At 44.7% G+C, this 12,819-nt stretch overlaps 1 protein-coding gene across 1 annotated transcript in view; it reads right to left on the minus strand.

The window, feature by feature from the left end:
* cdh12b (cadherin 12b) overlaps positions 1–12,819 on the minus strand; it is a 176,555-nt gene that overhangs the window by 32,296 nt on the left and 131,440 nt on the right. The window lies entirely within an intron of this gene.

The following is a 12,819-nucleotide window of genomic DNA, read 5'->3' on the forward strand; positions in this document are numbered from 1 at the left end:
ACCTAACAGTGCAAATCTAACATTATGTTAGGTCATCATGAGATATGATTTGTTTTTACTAAGTAACTTAGTAAATAGTGAAATTAAAGTAGGAGTAAAATTATAGTTATTAGTTTTAATGGTACTCAAGCAAAGTCAAAATTTCCCATAATAATATTTAATTATAGTAAAGTACAATTCCTGCTGGTGGTGATGTCTCATAGCGAACACAAAGCTCTGAATTCAGTCCTTATAATTTATTTATTTACATTTTTATATTTTGTAGAAATGTCTGCCTTTGATCATTTTGATAATGCAGCTCTTTCTCTGATCTCGTGTGTTGATGTCAGTCTGTCTGGAGTCTGGGGGAGTTTGTCATGATTGCCTTTCAGTCATGTCAGACAAACAACACTCCAAAAATTGTTCTTGTGTGCTCCCTGGCAAATTTTACCCCCCACCCTTATTCAGGGGTATTTATTTATCATCAGTTTCATACTGAAATCCAAGTTCTTCCAAAGCTTGCCTACACTGTCAGGAAAAAATGTCAAAAATTTGACCCAGGCTGTCAATAGGGCAGTGCCCTTTAAAATGTCCTAAGATGTACCAGTGGCAATGCTAGATAAGGGTCAGGGTGGCACTGGCCCACTCATATTGACGGCTGGCCCACCCAGTCAGAAGAGACACAAACTATTTTTTGTGTGGAAAATCACGCATAAATGATAATAATGTATTTAATAATAATTGCATCACAAAATAAAAAAGTAGATGAAAATCATATAATACATAATCATATAAATCTCTCTCTCTCTCCCTCTTTCTCTCTCTCTTTCTCTCTCTCATTTAGTGAAAGATAAAAACAAACACTCCAGGTATAAATGACTGGCACACACAAATCAGTAAATATAAGGGAAACACATTTGATGCTTTTCACATTTGAAGCAAACCTTACATTTCCATAGAATTCCCAAAACAGACAGATATCAAGCCATGTGGAAATACATCGCGTTTGGTTGAGTGGCAACATAAAATCAATTGGGATTCAAAGGTGTCAGATGCCCTTTGCTGAAGTGGCAGAGCCTGAAATCATTTGGGATTTAGGTGTGTCAGGTTTTCAAAATAAATGAAATGAACTGGTGCTAGTTTGATTCCTTATTAAATGAAAGTGAAACTCCAATAACTGCAGTTGCTAATGAACTGAAGTTTATGTGTATGTGAAAAGTGGCATTGTTTGTACTGGAGTCTAAAGTTTCCACTGTTGTAAAAAATATAGACGCTTGTCATGCCTATTTTTATATTGCATAATTGGGCACCAAGTCATGTTATGTGAAAGAGATTCATCTCATTATTTAAACTCGCCTACAAACTAGACTATGGCCTTTCTACAAGTGCTTTGTCCTTAGAGGACAAAAAAGCATTGATATTTAACTACCACAAACCAAATGGCAGACTGGCAATGAAACTTCCTTCGTTTCAGAAAAAAAGATGTATGAAGGTCTTCTGCCTTGTTTTTACCCAAAGCATGAGTAGGAGTTTACAGTATTTCATTCAAATGAACATTAAAGAACTTGTTGCATTTGTCATTCTCAGTTTTAAACAAAAGCTATAAATTGCTCTCTGACTGCTATTTCATGTACTTATTGTCCATTGAGTTCCTCATAAATGAAAGTTTAGTGATGCACGTATTGAATTACGGCTGGATCTTCACTCACGCATTGCATCTGAAAGGATTTACAGATTCTGTGAGGCACAACAGTTTTATTTACATGCCCCCAGAGTCTGTTTTCAAGGTCATGTGGTGGTAAACAACTGCGGCCACACAACAGATTTCATTCTTCATAAATAAACACTCAAAGAGAGAGAGATATTAGGACAAAAATTGAAGCATCTGGCTCACCTCCAGTAAGACCAGTAAGGAGGTCAGCAAAGCAGCAAAAAAGTATCTAAATACACAGATACACATGGCTGACAGAATTGGAGAATGATGTTTTTGTCAAATCATGAAGCTGTACCAGTAGGGGCTGAAGGAATTGCGCAAACAAACCAAACCTTGACTTCTTGGCACTTAGCAAGGTTATAAAATTGGAAATGTGCATTCATGCAAATTTTACGTTGTTTTCTTTGCTAAGGTGGTGCATTCTCATATTACATAATGATACAGCATTTGATAGACTTACAGCCTTGAACCTTACGCACGTGGGCCGGCGGCCCATCAAAATGACAAATAATAAGAAAGAAGACAAATGAATTGCTCCTCTTCTTCTCTTTCGTGTGAGATGAACGTAACCAGAGCGATCATGTGTTCTTTAAGCATGACTGATGGAAAAGAAGCGCACCATTACTTCACACCCACATTCCCGAATAAACACCTGCTCTTATTATGAGGTGCATCAAAATCCCATTTTAGTTGTCGCGACAGGTTGTGATCCAAGGTGGAACCAGACGTGGCGTCTCTCCCTTTGACCGTGTCTGGTATTGATGGCGGATGGACATGAATTAAAATTAAATGTCAGAAGAAGCTGCAGGATTATCGGAGGTGAGGAGGTTTAGCCATAGAAGAATGTCAAGACCATCATTGCCCTTTTGGTATATGCCAATGGCCACATCACCCCAGTAGCCTCGGCTAATGACTTTACAGCAAGACGAGGAATTAAGGGTAAGAGGGAGACCAAAGAGAGAAAAAAAAACATACTGACAGCAACTAATAACTAATTAAATGTTTTTAGTGTTGCCAGTTATGATCAAATTAAATCAAATATGAAGCTTTACTTAGCAACAATCCTTAACCATGAGCATTACTGTTGGACCTTAATATATTAAATACTGTATATGCTCACCTAAAGGATTATTAGGAACACCATACTAATACTATGTTTGACCCCCTTTCGCCTTCAGAACATTCTTAATTCTACGTGGCATTGATTCAACGAGGTGCTTAAAGCATTTTTTTGAAATGTTGGCCCATATTGATAGGATAGCATCTTGCAGTTGGTGGAGATTTGTGGGATGCTCATTGTCATGTTCAAGAAACCAATTTGAAATGATTCGAGCTTTGTGACATGGTGCATTATCCTGCTGGAAGTAACCATCAGATGATGGGTACATGGTGGTCATAAAGAGATGGACATGGTCAGAAACAATGCTCAGGTAGGCCGTGGCATTTAAACACTCCCCAATTGGCACTAAGGGGCCTAAAGTGTGCCAAGAAAACATCCCCCACACCATTACACCACAACCACCAGCCTGCACAGTGGTAATAAGGCACGATGGATCCATGTTCTCATTCTGTTTATGCCAAATTCTGACTCTACCATCTGAATGTCTCAACAGAAATTGAGACTCATCAGATCAGGCAACATTTTTCCAGTCTTTAACTGTTCAATTTTGGTGAGCTCGTGCAAATTGTAGTCTCTTTTTCCTATTTGTAGTATGAGATGAGTGGTACCTGGTGGGGTCTTCTGGTGTTGTAGCCCATCCGCCTCAGGGTTGTGCGTGTTGTGGCTTCACAAATGCTTTGCTGCATACCTCGGTTGTAACGAGTGGTTATTTCAGTCAAAGTTGCTCTTCTATCAGCTTGAATCAGTCGGCCCATTCTCCTCTGACCTCTAGCAAGGCATTTTCGCCCACAGGACTGCCGCATACTGGATGTTTTCCCTTTTCACACCATTCTTTGTAAACCCTAGAAATGGTTGTGCATGAAAATAACTGAGCAGATTGTGAAATACTCAGACCGGCCCGTCTGGCACCAACAACCATGCCACGCTGAAAATAGCTTAAATCACCTTTCTTTCACATTCTGACATTCAGTTTGGAGTTCAGGAGATTGACCAGGACCACACCCCTAAATGCATTGAAGCAACTGTCATGTGATTGGTTGATTAGATAATTGGATTAATGAGAAATTGAACAGGCGTTCCTAATAATCCTTTAGGTGAGTGTATGCTGTATACTTTCTGTTATGATTTATCTTTTATTATGTTAAATTGTTTGTGTCCGAGATTGTATATTAACTAAACATTGTAATGGCATTAACTCATTCCCTGCCAGCCATTTTTTGAAAAGTTGACCGCCAGCTTTTTTTGTGATTTTCACAAAAGTTTTACAAAATGCCTTCCAAGAAAATTTCATCTAAAAATATATAAACATACAAATATATCAAATGAAAAAAAAACAGACCCTCTGCTTTCAAACAAACAATAAAAAAACAAACAAAACTGGGGGGGGGGTTCATCCTGTCTATATTTTTTCTCTGCTTATAGACTCTTAAATAAGGGTATTTTTCTTAAAAAATACATTTTTTAGCAAAAAGCTGAAATAATTTCATTTTTTTTTAAAGGAATTTTGTTAGAGATCAGATTATCAAAACATACACAGAGTGTAAAATTAATAAATAATGTTTTGGCTTCAGTTTCTTTTCATAAATTGGGTAAGAGTGCCATCTATAGTGGATAATAATGGTATTGCAGATAACATAAAAATTCTTTAGAAACACGTTCTTTATGCAAATGTTTTCTCTTAATTGACCAGATAACTCATCAATGGCAAGGAAAGAGATAATAAATGCTAAACAACTATATTGCTCAGTACTGTATTAATTCATGTTAGCTACAACCTTACTGTTGTACAGCTTTATTGTAAAGTCTGATTTATTTGATGCCATTTAATGATAGGCACTTTTATATACACCAGTCTTCCTTTGGCTTTGATTAGTTTGTCAAATATGGTTTCTTATTTTCCCACATGAGACAAATTGGGTGTATGTTGTATGGCTTTATGTATTTGTAACAGATGTCTTTGGTCTGAGAATGTTGCCTAGTTGAAGGCTTTTGGGAACGTTAATCAACACCACAAAGATCAAAGGCCCGAGGAAAGGTGCGAGTAGTTCAGGCGGTACGTGCATGTGTGCGTACGTGAAGGACATACTCATTTCCCTCTCTGTGCGAGCGCACACCCCAACGTTACCGGAACAAAAGACGCTTTAAATTCATCACTTCATGCAGTTGAATCCTTTGATATGGTAATGTGCTCTCTCCTTGCACTGGTGTGAGTTCCAACGGAGAAATCGGAAACGATCGGCGCCCGGGCCATCGACGCCAGTCGTGGGAATTGAATAATTGTGCGGCTGATCCTGGAACAGGCAACATCCATTGTGTAGGTGCAAACGCTCGGAGGCCCTCAATGCGACGTAAATACGTCAGCGGATAGGATCCTCTTCATTATTATTTCCTCAACGCTAAGGGGCTTTTAGAAGAGAGAGTTTTTTTCCGTCGCGACTTCAAGTTCCCCTGGAGAATCTGCGCAAAAGATGTGAGAATGCTTTGATGTGAAGTTCCCTTTATTTCTATTAACGTGTGGCATTTGTGTTCATTCTCAGCAACCAATGGGAGCACCAGACACTTTGCTCACACAGTCAAAAGTTGAATTATTTTTATGTAAGAAGATCTTGGTGAAATCAATAGCTATTATTAAAGTCAGCCCAATAATCCCTAGGGCTTCTCTGCACGATATCAATATAGCAGCCGATTAGTATGCAGAACTCGCTCGAAGCTTTTCATAGTGTAATGCACTGTGCCTTCAACTAAATAAGATTACAATGTGAAGCGCACCAAAAAACGACTTTTCTTGTTGTTACAATCTGCCTGTTAGCCACGTCCTGTGAAATAGCTCAGGGCTTATCAGGGTGTTTCCTTAAGAAGGTTGTTTTATCTGCCGGTGCCCGTCTGACACGTTCCCCTTTCGGAGGTCGAAATAGAAAAATACATTTTTAATAATAGCTGGATTTGTTTGAGTTGGGAACCGTGTTGCACTAACTGCAATTCAGACATTCTTGTGACAGAGGGATTAAAAAGCAAGAAAGGGGCATGGACACGTGGTTTTAAGATTTAGTTTCTGGGGATGTGCACATGTGGCTGTACAGACTTACTAAGCCACGCTTTTTTTATATGTCAAAAGCACCACTAGCTTGATTAATGTATGGAGGATGAATATATATATAGGCTGTTCCCACTATGTACACATCCCTGTTACATTCATCTTAATATAGCGAATGAATATTGAAATTACAGTTTTCAAACATATATCAGATTCATATTCATATTTATTACACTGAATACATTTGGTGTGCATCACAGACTTAAATCATGATTAAAATATGCTTGATAGCCCGACAACATGAGAGGTCATGTAAACATACATTACTCTATATCAGCAAGTCAAAGTCAGGCATCTGCACCCAAAGATTTCTCCCCACTATATAATTGTTTTTAAAATATTTTCATTACTATAGTTTGGTTATTATGTCTCTGTATTTCATAAATAAAAAAATGCCAATGTAATAAAACTGTGGTTCGCTGACCCCAGGTGGTTTGTGAGTTGATGAAAAACAATTAATTAATTACAATCATAAAATGTACTGTATATAAATAATTTTCAAATAAAAAAATCTAAATAAAATACAAAAATATATATATTTTAGTTGTTTATTATGCATGCCATATGACCATCTTAAAAAGTCTCCCAGCCTGGTTTTAACTGGTTAACTCATTCTCTGCCATTGATGAGTTGTCTTGTCAATTAAGAGAAAACATTTGCCTGAAAAAACGTGTTTCTGATGAGTTTTTGGGGTAATCTGTAATACAAAACTTACCCAATTAATAAAAACACCTGAAGCAAAAAAAAAAATTATATATTTATATATATATATATATTAATTTTACACTCCGTGTGTGTTTTGATAATCGTTCTGATTCTGATCTCTAAAAAAATTCCTTCACAAAAATGCAATGATTTCAGCTTTTTGCTCAAAAGTTTGTATTTTTGAAGAAAAATACCCACATTTAAGAGTTTATAACAACATGATCTCACAAAGTTCCGTGGGATAGTCACGGAATTTTGTGCTCATTTTTCTGTGGCATTCTCACGGATTGGTTACTCAACTGCTTTTTCCTATTTTCAAACCATTTTCACTTCGGTTTAGGGTTAGATTTGGTGTTTGCGTTAGTATGTCACTTTAAATATTGGTTTATACTATTTTTTCTGATTTATTCTTTTATATTTTCTAAACTTTAAACAATTGTCGCCTGGCGTTGGGGTTAGAGTTGGGTTTGGGTAAGGATGTCATTTCATGTAAATCTAACCCTAAACCGAAGCGAAAATGGTAAGAAAACAGGACAAAACAGTTGAGTAACCAATCCGTGAGAATGCCACGGAAAAAGACAGTCCGTAGAAGGGCCACGGAAAAATGCGGAGATCCATGAGAATGCTACGGAAAAATGAGCACAAAATTCCGCGAAAATGCCACGGAAATTTGTGAGATTTATAAACAGAGAAAAGATGTTTGTTTGTTTTTTGTTTGAAAGCAAAGGGTCTGTTCTTTCATTTGTTATATTTGTGTGCTTAATTATTTTTAGAAGAACATTAAGGCATTTTGTAAAACTTTTGTGAAAATTAAAAAAAATGCTGGCAGGCAATAAAAAAAAAATGCTCGCGGGAAATGAGTTAAGATGGTGTAGCAGGCTGTTTTAGAGAGGTTTTGGACAAAAGCTGGAAGATCACGGGACCCACCAGCCTAAACCAGCTTGACAATGATGGAAGCTTGGCCAAGTTTGGCTGGTCTTAGCTGGTTTAAAATGGGAGTAGGTGGTTTAAGCCGGTCCTTTAAGCCTGGCAAAGCGGGTCAAGCTGATCTCCCAGCTAAGACCAAAAGTGTCTGCTAAAACTATCCTGCCATACCATCCTAACCAGCTGAAACCAGACTGGGAGACCAGTTAAACCAGCCAACCAGTTTAGGGTGGTTTTAGCTGGACTTTTCATTAGGAACACAACACTACAATATATCAGAAAACTAAGAACTTGTGCAAAACGGACAGTTCCCTTTCAATACGGTTCACTTCGCATTGCGTCAGTTTGCTGACGCTATGGGGGAAACTCCTGTTTACTCCGTGATTGAAGCCTATTGGTTAACGTCTGTAGAAAATACAGACCAATGACGTTTGAGCCCGCGCGGGGGCGTGGCACACGTCCCTATATAAGCCGGTGAAATACGTCAAGAGCTCATTACTTTTCTCCTTCAGCGCGAACCTTCTCGCTGCTCCGAAGAAGAAGCCCTTACTCGCCGTCGATCCAAGCACTGCAGCGGACTACAACACACCAGCGTGTTCCCCTGCCGCTTTCCGGTGAGCCTAAAAGAGAGTATCTAAAAGAGCAGAAGCGCGTTGAGATAATGTCGCTTCGGCATTGCGGCTCCTGCCGAGCCCCTTTGCCTGTGGAGGATTTCCACAAGGAGTGCGTCATCTGTCTGGGTCCTGCCCACGCCGAGGCCGTACTCGCCGAGGCGGGCTGCGCCCACTGCGAGCTCCTTCCTATCGCGGTGCTGCGCTCCCGCCTCGAGATCTTTAAACGGAAGGCTTCCCGTGCTCTCCCGCCTAAACAGCAGCGGAGCCGTGAAGCTGGAAGACGCCCTGAGACCGAGTCCACGCCGGCTCATCCCCCGCGTGCTCTGTCTCCCCGCCGTCACCCTGTCACCTTCGCCCATGAAGACCTGCGCCCCCTGCCGAGTGCTAGCGGCATGGTTTCCTTTGGGTCCGGTGACAACTTGGAAGTGATGTCATCCTCTGAGGAGTTAGAGGATTGGGCGGCTTCGGATGACGACGCCCACGCAGCCGCCGCTGATGAACCTACCGAGTCGCGTCCTCACGACTCTGAGCTCATCCGCATCTTGACGCAAGCTACGGCGGAGCTCAACATCAAGTGGTCGCCGCCGTCAGAGCCTCAACTCAGCCGGTTGGACGAGTGGTTTCTGCAGCCCGGGCGCCGTCAATCGTCCCGCCAACGGCCGGCGCCGTTTTTCCCTGAGGTTCACCAGGAGCTCACCAAATCTTGGCGTGCTCCCCACTCCACCCGAGCTCAGAGCGCCGTCTCCCACGTCCTCTCCGTAGTGGACGGCGCCGACGAACACGGCTACTCCAAGATGCCGCCGCTCGAGGAAACTGTCGCCGCCCATCTCTGCCCGTCTTCAGCCGGCGGATGGAGGGCGAAGTTGAACCATCCATCAAAGCCCTGTCGCCTGACATCGACCCTGGCGTCAAAATCTTACGCCGCTGACGGCCACGCTGCATCCGCTCTCCATACGATGGCGGTGCTGCAGGTATACCAGGCAAAGCTCCTCCGTGACATGGACGAGACAGGTCCGGACCCGTCGACCTTTCAGAACCTGCGCAGCGCGACTGATCTGGCCCTTCGCGCCACTAAAGTCGCCACTCAGGCTGTAGGAAGAGCCATGGCCAGCCTGGTTGTTCTGGAGAGACATCTGTGGCTGAACTTGACGGAGATAAAGGACACGGATCGGGTTGCCCTTCTTGACTCGCCCGTGTCACCGTCGGGGCTCTTCGGCTCCGCTGTGGAGGGGTTCACCCAGCGCTTCACTGAGGCACAGAAATCGTCGCAGGCTATGCGGCATTTTCTACCTAAACGATCTGCCTCAGCGTCTGAGACCGGCCGCCCAAAACCGCCGCCAGCTCAACGCCCTAAGCCAGCACCAGCTCAGCCCCAGCAGAGAGCTGAACCGGAGGTCAAGCGCCAGCGTCCTGCACGACCGACTGGCCCGCCTCGACGCCGCGGTCCCCGTCCTCGGATTACGCTGGACCCGACGCCGGCGCCGCCTCCCTGAAGAGAGTCTGAGGAGGAAAAGAGGCTCTGGTCCCGCTTCGGCCGGCCCGCCCTCGAAAGTTCTGCGTGTTTCAGTCCCCTCGGGCGCTGGACACACCCTCGCTGTAACAGCGAAACACAAATTTTTACCTTTTCACAAAAAGAGCAAATTTCCTCCTCTGTACACACAAACACACACACACGGCTTAACGTCCATAAGCATATCGACGCTCGCCGTCAAATTTCACGTTTGGCAATCCACCCCCGGTATGCCGGGCTGGATTCTAAACGTAATCCAACACGGTTATTCACTCCAATTCGCCCGGAGACCACCCCGGTTTCGCGGCGTTCTCTACACCACTGTCCCAGACGATCGTATGCAGATCCTCAGGGAAGAGGTGCGTTCTTTATTACTAAAAGACGCGATAGAGACGGTCCCGGCGGATCAAAGCGAATCAGGCTTTTACAGTCGTTATTTTCTCGTTCCAAAGAAAGACGGCGGCCTCAGACCGATATTGGATCTACGTGTTTTGAATCGCGCTCTTGCCAAACGGCTGTTCAAAATGCTTACAGCCAGACGAATCATGGCGTTAATTCGACCGGGCGATTGGTTCATATCAGTGGATCTGAAAGACGCTTACTTTCACATTCCGATAGCGCCACGTCACAGGCCGTTCCTAAGATTCGCGCTCGACGGGACAGCATACCAGTACAAAGTTCTGCCCTTCGGATTATCTCTGGCACCACGCACATTTACCAAATGTGCGGATGCGGCTCTCGCCCCTCTCAGACAGAGCGGCATCCGCATATTGAATTACCTCGACGATTGGCTTATTCTAGCACAGTCAGAGAGGGAAATTACTGCGCACAAGACCGTTGTACTCCAGCATTTGGAGAATCTGGGGTTCAAAATCAACCTCCAGAAGAGTTTGCTCACCCCCACGCAGCGAATCGCGTTCTTAGGCACGACGCTCGACTCATTAAAGATGCGGGCATGGCTTACACAGGAACGCGCGCTCACGGTCAGACGCGAGGCGGCATCGTTCAAAGCGGGTTCACATCTCCCTCTCAAACGATTCCAAAAAATGTTGGGTCTGATGGCAGCAGCATCCCCACTAATACCGTTGGGAATGCTGTTCATGAGGCCGCTTCAGTTTTGGTTGAAAGCGAAAGTTCCGCCCCGTTCTTGGTTGTCGGGCCGCTTATTAATCAAAATCACGTACAGCTGCGTGAAAGCGCTTGCGATATGGACATCCCCTCACCTTTTCCTCTCGGGCACGGAGCTCGGCTCCGTGAGCAGGAGGAAAGTGGTGACTACGGATGCGTCTGCGACGGGTTGGGGCGCTCACTGCGACGGCGAGCTCGCCTTCGGTGCGTGGAACAACCAGTTGTCTCAGCTACATATCAACCACCTCGAGATGTGGGCGGTTATCTTGGCGCTACGACACTTTCGACCGAAACTCCAACATCAACACGTTCTAGTGCGGTCGGACAGTATGACGGTGGTTTCGTTCATGAGGGCTGAGATCTCGCTCCCTATCCAGGCTGGCGAAACGGCTTTTATTATGGGCTCACGCGAACGTACGTTCGTTAAAAGCGACTCACGTACCGGGTGTAGCCAATACGGGTGCAGACATTCTCTCGCGCAACGGTCCGCCGCCGGGAGAATGGAGACTGCATCCTCAGACGGTCGAGAGAATATGGACCGTCTTCGGCCGGGCGGAGATCGATCTGTTTGCATCAGACGAGAACGCGCATTGCCCGATCTTCTTCTCGAGACATCACGATGCCCTGTCGCAAGCATGGCCGGCGTGTCTTCTGTATGCTTTTCCTCCGGTGGCCCTGTTACCACAGGTCCTTCAGAGGATAAGAGAGACGAAATGCGCGATAATTCTGGTCGCCCCGTTTTGGCACAATCAACCATGGCTCCCCGACCTATGGCAGCTGAAAACATCAGCACCATGGCCAGTACCGCTGAGGAAAGACCTCCTATCTCAGGCGAGAGGGACGATATGGCATCCACAGCCGGAGCTATGGAATCTACACGTTTGGTCTCTGAACGGCAACCATCACGCCTTTCAGGACGAGTGTTAAATACTCTAACTGAAGCTAGGGCCCCATCTACCAGGCGCCTTTACGCTCAAAAGTGGTCTATTTTTTCTGATTGGTGCACGACGAAAGACTTAAACCCAAACACCTGTGAAGTGGAGCATATTCTCTCCTTTCTGCAGGAAATGCTGGACAGCGGTCGCGCGCCCTCGACGCTTAAAGTGTATGTGGCGGCGATAACGGCGAATCACGCCCTTATCGCCGGTCGCACCGTGGGAAAACATGATCTCATCATTAAATTCCTCAGAGGCGCTCGCAGACTAAACCCACCGCGACCTAACACGGTCCCGTCTTGGGATCTGTCCACGGTCCTGAAAGCGCTGCGCGGTCCCCCTTTCGAGCCCCTCGAACAGGCTGACCTGCGCGCTCTCTCGTTTAAAACCGCTCTCCTCCTGGCGTTGGCATCGGTTAAACGAGTGGGCGATTTACACGCGTTTTCAATTGACCCGTCGTGTCTGGAATTCGGTCCTAACGATAGCAAAGTGATCCTTAGACCGAGAGCGGGATACATTCCTAAAGTTTTGACCACGCCATTTAGAGTTCAGGTGGTTTCACTTCTCGCCCTTCCGACGGCGGACGGCGAACAAACCCCGAACACGCTCTGCCCCGTCAGAGCGTTAAGAATATACACGGACCGTTCTGCCTCATACCGCAAGTCAGATCAGCTGTTCGTAAGCTTCGCTCAACATTCCTTAGGTATGCCGCTCACTAAACAGAGGCTATCTAAATGGATCGTCGAAGCCATTGCTTTGGCTTACGCCTCCCTGAATGAACATTGTCCAGTTGGTTTAAAAGCTCACTCCACGAGGGGTATGGCTTCATCTTGGGCTTGGTCTACGGGGATTTCTATCGTTGACATTTGTAACGCGGCCGGCTGGTCCTCGCCGTCTACGTTTGTCAGATTTTATAGCCTGGATGTCCCTGCCTTACAAGCACAGGTCTTATCGGCTTAATGATTCACGCGACTGCGTTTCTGTATGCCTTCACGGTGCGTTGCTAGCTCACCGTCATGGCTACCTATTAATAATTCACGCACAGCTCGCGGCGCGCTCAGGGAACCCGCCGTCTCGTGCTCTATTGTATATGCAT

The sequence above is a fragment of the Paramisgurnus dabryanus genome, chromosome 1, assembly GCF_030506205.2.
Source record: "Paramisgurnus dabryanus chromosome 1, PD_genome_1.1, whole genome shotgun sequence".
Lineage (NCBI taxonomy): Eukaryota > Metazoa > Chordata > Actinopteri > Cypriniformes > Cobitidae > Paramisgurnus > Paramisgurnus dabryanus.